Source organism: Dermacentor albipictus, chromosome 10 (genome assembly GCF_038994185.2).
Source record: "Dermacentor albipictus isolate Rhodes 1998 colony chromosome 10, USDA_Dalb.pri_finalv2, whole genome shotgun sequence".
NCBI classification, from domain to species: Eukaryota; Metazoa; Arthropoda; class Arachnida; order Ixodida; family Ixodidae; genus Dermacentor; species Dermacentor albipictus.
Window position 1 is genome coordinate 85,846,964 of NC_091830.1, and position 7,174 is coordinate 85,854,137.

The window sequence follows — 7,174 nt, forward strand, 5'->3', positions numbered from 1 at the left end:
TATTGCTGTAGTTACATTTCATAAATTTTGAGTTTTCATTGTTCCCTCTGTCTGTTTGGATGTTTTGGCCACAAACTCTTTGATGTCACGTCCGTGATGCAACGTAAAGTGCTCGCCAAGTCCCCATTGCCCCCTTCCCAAACAGCGCGTTTGTGCTGCATGCTTTCGCGGGATTGAATCCCGGCCACGTCGGCCGCATTTCGATGGGGGCGAAATGCGAAAACACCCGTGTACTTAGATTTGGGAGCACGTTAAAGAACCCCAGGTGGTCGACATTTCCGGAGTCCTCCACTACTGCGTGCCTCATAGTCAGAAAGTGGTTTTGGCACGTGAAACCCGATAATTAAATTGAATTAGTGATGTATGCCTGGAAAAAATGTGACGTTCTCGCTTTCCCGCAAAAGCTGCGATAACATGCTTTTCATGAAGTCAATAAAAACATAGGCCGCCTATATAAGATATTGTTCACATTTTGAAACATTATTTAGACTACAACATGCCATTTATTCACGGTGGAAACATTCGTGTCCGCGCCTCTCCTTTCCTGACTTTTCAACCAGTCGCTAAGACCCACGCAAGCAAAGTTGAGCCCTCTAATTACACAATGTGGCTTTGCCTGACTTCATTATAGTGATTAGTGCAGCCGAAGGCAACTGCCGCCCCTGCTATTTCTTTGAACTTGTAACCATAACCTTCGCTCTCTGGTATGAGACATTTGGTAGTGTCCATTCTTTGGCAATTTCCAGGATCGAAGATGTCCTGTGGGTGTGTTGATCTGGAAACACATCTCCTCGCCATTCTTCTCTTCTCAAAAATTAAAAATTGCCGTCATCGTGACAACTTTGTAAGCGTGAACCATCACATGAGTGTGTGTACCCGCGCGAGTTTGCATTTCGGCACGCCATATCCGCCTTGCATTAGGTAAACAATCCTTACATGAATATAAATTTGTCGCCGTAAACGTGCACATTGCGGTACAATACACCTTGCACATGATGAAATCAAAAACCAATTACGCATTACGTTAAGTATGGTAGCACCTACTTATTCGCTTAACACCGATTGAAACATGTGCGTTTAATCTGCATAATTTTTTTCCTGTGCTCGTGATGCGTACATACGCAGCAGACGATACCAAAATCACATATGGCGCCCATGTTGCGTCGATCTCGCTGCTCGCGACAAACCGTGCCGGCCTTGTTCTACCGACGCGTTCGCTGTTGAGATTTGCGGTGTAACGAAGGCGTTTATGCTTAAGAACATTTATAATACAGTGAAACTTGTGTGCATTTAACAGGTAACAAGCGAAATTCCGTATTTATGCACAAATATTTGTCTTGTCTCGGAAGTATAGGTGCGAGAGTATTCCTTTGATATTGCAAACGACAGACGTGGACACTTTTGACTCGCTGTTCGCTTCTTCAAGGTTTTCTTTGATGCACCCGTGTGAAAGCGCGCGTCATTCCTTGAAGTAAGGAATCTTTGGTGAACAGGAGTTTAAAAGTACACTATAAAAAATTTACACCCTTAAAAGTGAGAAAGGGTGTGAACGTGTCTATAACTCACATCCTTAGGGTGTGAAATATGTAACTCAGACCGTAACGGTGCAAGTTATAGATACATTTACACCCTTTTTCACTTTTAAGGGTGTAAATTCTTTTATAGCGTACCCTTGTGACTGGTGTATTACTCTTCTAAGTGGAATATAATAAAGCTTGATTCGGAAACCGGCTAGACACCCGGGCATTTACTCCAAGCTTAACTTAGTTCCTTAGTGTAGCTTGTTTCGTAATGCAGCTTAAATGACCGTTCTCTTGGATGCAAATTTAATTACAGCGCAGCTGCATTCAAACACTTGTGCTTTGGCTATGAACAGCCTAGCTTTCTCGCCACCATTTCCTGTGTGATGCCAGATTCATTTGGGGCGCAAAATATTTTGTACAGCTTATTCTGGCAATAGAATCGGTTTACTCATATTCCTATTCGAAACGCTCTCTTTGAGACCCATGGAGCACCTAGTCCTGCATCGTCATTTGAGGATTCTTATATGGTGCCTAAAATGTTGAAGCGATTTTTGACAAACGGCGACAAGAGGAACGTGGATAGGGTCATTATGCAACATGTCAGCAAACAGTCCAACCTAGTCCGGCCCCTTCGATCCTAATTCACTTTTACAGCTCGCTTTCCGGGGTGACAGCGAAACATAAGTCAAAAATTGGAGGACGGTTAAGCTTCGCATTCAAGAGTGGGACGCGACAGCGTTCCCGTCGACCCGCCAAGGGGTATAAGACAATGCGCTACGGCACAGCGATCACTTACGAGGCGCCCCGCATCGGACTTAGCGCCCGCCTATCACGCGGTGAGCGTCGAGCAACGCAGCGTTCGGCGCGGCAACGAAACGTGCGCCTGAGCGAACGGAACGAACCAAAGAACTCGGTGTCTCGGAGGGGAAACGATCTACGCCATCCAAACGTCGTGATCGGCACGGGCAGAGAGATAGATAGTAATCTAAACCGGGAGCACGGCGAAGCGTCGTCAGGGGAGAGGGAGTCCCGCGACGCGCCTGACAGTGGTCCCAATGCGGGCGCGGCGCGCCTCCTGTCGGGGCAGCGCCGTACATTGAGAGGAGGGAGTCTTCTGTGTTTGCCGCAAGATGGCTCTGCGTGTGCGGAAAGCGCAGAAGAAATGCAGCGGAAATTCACTTCACAACTCGTGTAATTGCGACTTCTGTACGTTACATGTTCATAATTACCGATATACACCGCATTATAACTTTCCACGGCTCGTTTCGAAGGCAACACCGCATTCACTAGAGGCGCGTTTGCACCGCTTGGAAGCATCGAACTCGTGGCTGAGTGGTAGTGTCTCCGTCTCACACTCCGGAGACCCTGGTTCGATTCCCACCGGGCCAATCTTGGAAGTTGATTTTTATTTATGAAGCGCCTGCCGTGATTTATCGCTCATGGTCAACGCCGCAAACGCCGACACCGCCGCCGACACCCGACGCCGACACCGACGACACCGGCTTTTCTGCGACACGAGCTCCTTAACCCTATCGCGTTAAAATAAACCCTCGCCTCGTCTCATCTCAAGCAGAGGTCAAAGTGGAAGCGTTGTCTAGTCGTGATTGTTGGATCAGTTTGTTTTGACGCTTTTAAGCCTTTCACGACATCAAGAGCCGCGACAGTGCTTGGATGTTTGCTCTCCATATGCACTGTTAGCAATAATGAACCGAGATGGGAGTAACTGACTTGTCCTCTAGCGCATTCCCTGATGGGAGGTGAACATACTCCAGGTAGGCAGAGTGAAAGGTTTACTCCGCTGCTGAACGGAGGTTGTCGATGTACTTATGGGAGTATGTTTACCTCCATCGCGGAGCTTTTGCAGGGAACTATGAGAGTATATGTTTAGCTCCATCAAAGTGCTTTTGCAGAAAACTATGCAAGCATATGTTTGCCTCAATCGCGGAACTTTTGCAGGGAACTATGAGAGTATATGTTTACCTCCATCAAAGAGCTCTTGCGGGAGGCAATGGGAGTATATGCTTACCTTCATCAAGGAGCTTATGCAGGAATTATGGGAGCATTGTTTACATCCATCAAAGGACTTATGCAGCAAACTATGGGAGTATATGTTTACCTCCATCGAAGAGCTCTTGCAGGAAGCTATGGGAGTATATGTTTACCTCCATTAAGGAGCTTATGCAGGGAACTATGGAAGTACTTTTTCACATTCACGAGGGAAGTTTTGTAGGCTACCATAATATTTCTTTACACTGATCGGGGAGGTTTTGCAGGAAGATATTGGAGTATCTGTTCATATGCATGAGCTAGTATTATGCTGATGTCAAAATTTTCAGTCTTGATTTTCCACACTGGGAAATAAACAATATATTGGTTTACAAGCTGGAAGATGCACACAAAAGTAAGCAACGTAGTGTTTTGTAGAAAATAAATTTATTGCATGAGCACACAGGCAAGGAACAAATGCACGACATGGGCAAAAGCTCTCAACTGGTGTTTGATTCCTGCCCATGTTTTTGCACAAACCACACAGAAATATGACATAGAAATACACAGAGTAACACAGAAATAGAATAAATAGAAAGCAACTCATCCCGCTGCATACCCGCCGTGGTTGCTCAGTGGCTATGGTGTTGGGCTGCTGAGCACGAGGTCGCGGGATCGAATCCCGGCCACGGCGGCCGCATTTCGATGGGGGCGAAATGCGAAAACACCCGTGTACTTAGATTTAGGTGCGCGTTAAAGAACCCCAGGTGGTCAAAATTTCCGGAGTCCCCCACTACGGCGTGCCTCATAATCAGAAAGTGGTTTTGGCACGTAAGACCCAATAATTTAATTTTTTTAAATCCCGCTGCAGGTTTAACCAGGACCATATGAAATACATCAAAATATATCTAAACCTGCCACAAGTGCCTAAACAACGAGTAATACAGTCATTGCAAAAATAAGTTATAGCAGAGCATTCTCTGACACCTGAGTTCGCCCACCTAGTTTTGGTGGTACTGCAAAAAGTAAAGGGGAGAGTAAAGAAGACATCAATGCTCGTTGATATTGACATGAACAAGAGTTAAAGCATCAAAAACTGGGGAGGGCATCAGCACACTTATTACACTTCAAAACTAAATGACTAGAAAAACAAAAGTTGTGGTAGGCAATAACGTTGCCATTTTTACGGTATGAAGCTGGCAGAGTGGACTAAATAAAGCAGAGCTTAGCTTTGCTTTCTTCCCCGTACCACAGAAAGGCAAAGATGGTGGCTAAGAAAGTCATCAAGGACTGTACCACGAATTCATTTAGGAGCGGGTGAAAATGCGTGTCCTTAAGGTGGGAGGCCACACACAAGTCAATTTTTTTTTTCAAATATTTCATTTTTAGTTTTTTTATATATTTTAAGATACCCAAAACATTTAGCTACACATTGCGAAAAAAAAACAGTATGTCGCTATCATGATTAGTTTCGGTATTACAGTGAGTATTCGAACCCTTACTCACGTATTGCAAAACTGAAACCAAATTGCCTTGTAAATTCTTAGTATATTTTATTAAATTGCATTCTTATGCTTTGTTATGCGTTTACTATTCTTCTAAAATCTATAAGAACGGCCACAAGGGAGTCCTGACATTCGAAGAACATTTGTTGTTTACCTTGGTCAGGCGTCGCTTAGCTGTTTAAATTGCTAATTGCGTTTTTGCAATGCTCGCAGGTACGAAGGCATAAAAAGTAAACCACTTTAAACACTTTCTGAGTAGCATGGCAATGCTCAGATTGCAGAGAAGACGCAAATGTAAGTTTGCCGGGAACCAACACGCGACGAAGCATCCATCTCCTGTAGTGGACGTGGGCGTTTGAGCATGTGCCAAGAAGCTTGGGTACATCGAGAACAGCTACGAAGCTCTATGGCCAGATTCTGCTCTCCAAGGGAACAGGATAGTTGACTTTGATATCCTTTCTTCGGTGCTAGCATACCCTGAATGCAAGAAATCATCATTGAGGTTTTAAGGATGCTCTCATCAAGCGATTTGCTCTACCTGTGCGGTTGTGTGTGTGGCTTCAAGCATTTGTTCAATACATAGAAAATAACGGTGCGTGCTAATGAGAACAATGTTCGACTGGTGTATGCAATGCGGCAGTTAGGGAACAGGTATGCAGGTGCGACAATGTTCTCTAAGTGATGACATGCCTCCCTCTACGCACCATTCTGTCTATAACAGAACATCATCTCAACTGTCTGCAGCAGCTGAAAAAGTAGCATCCAAGTCGATGACTGATGCTGCTGCAGAAGTTTGTCATTTCATAAGGACTGATGAGTGGAGTGTTTCACGTGGTGGAATGTAACAGAAGCGTGGCTGTGTGTCAGTGATTTCTGTTGACACAGGAAAAGTTATTGATGTTGAGGCACTTTCCAGCACATGCATGGCTGGCAAAACGAAACGAAAGTTGAACCCAACAAGTGCGTCATGCAAGGGCTGGAAGGCAAGTTACACTTCCTGCCAAGCAAATCATAAAGGAAGTGCAGGTAGTATGGAGACAGTTGGTTTGTGCAGGCTATTTGCGAGATCACAAGGAACATGAGGCTTGAAGTACCTGGAGTTCTATGGTGAGGTGATTCAAAGAGCTATGCCACTGTAAAGAACATGCATGGAGAACACAGCATGCAGAAATTTGAATGCCTTGGCCATGTCCAGAAGCGTGTCGGCTGCTGCCTGAGGAAACTTAAGAAAACAGTGCGGGGACTTGATGGTAAAGTAAAATTGACTGATGCCCTTATTGACCCTCCTGCAAAACTACTATGGGATGGCTATAAGAGCTAACATGGGAAACCTTTCAGACATGAAACAAGCCACCGTGGCCAGCCTCTTCCACTGCAGCTCTACAGATGTGCAACCGAGACACAGCCTATGCCCAGTAGCAACGAACAGCTGGTGCGGGAACAAAAAGGTAGAATCACTCAGCCAAGGGAAGCAGAGTAAAAGCTATGTGCAGCGATCTGTGCTCAGATTAATTTTTATCAAATTGTCTGCATGGCAAGACACAAAATGCAAGTGAATGCTTCAACAGTAGCGTTGAAGCATTCCAGCTGGAGTTGAAGAATATGGTAGCGGGCTCCCAAGGAGGTGTATGTCAGCTTGCCTACAATACTGCTTGCCTTGCATTACGCTGTTGCACACTTTAATAATGGTAGCATAAGCACCCTGGACATTCTGAGGTAGGCTGGCACTGGACCGGGGTTCAACACAAGAGCTTGCAATGCCAGAGACCACCAATGCATGCAGAAGGCTCTATGCAAATAAACTGACGAGACAAAACGGGCTAGGAAGAAAAGACGAGCAGCCACACAAACAAAAGGAGACTACTGCATCTCAGTAGGACCCCAACAATGAGCCTGGCGCATTTTAGGCCTCTATGTGTTGTTTCCCACATGTTTCACATGGTTTGAAATCTTTGTTTTTCTCAAAACAAGATTTTACTTCACCTCATGTTACGCAAACGCTCATAACGTTTTCTTAAATGAATATTTTGAAACTGAATTTTGCATCCTCATTCCTCACACAGAGATGTGAAATGAACCATGATGAAAAACACTGACGCAACAGTCATGACATTGGAGCCAATTTTGCAAATAAATGTCACCAAAGCTGATCATTTTCTG

General features: G+C 45.0%; 1 pseudogene; it reads left to right on the plus strand.

The window, feature by feature from the left end:
* Positions 1-5,274: 5,274 nt before the first annotated feature.
* Positions 5,275-6,905, plus strand: LOC139050351 (uncharacterized; annotated as a pseudogene).
* Positions 6,906-7,174: the final 269 nt, after the last annotated feature.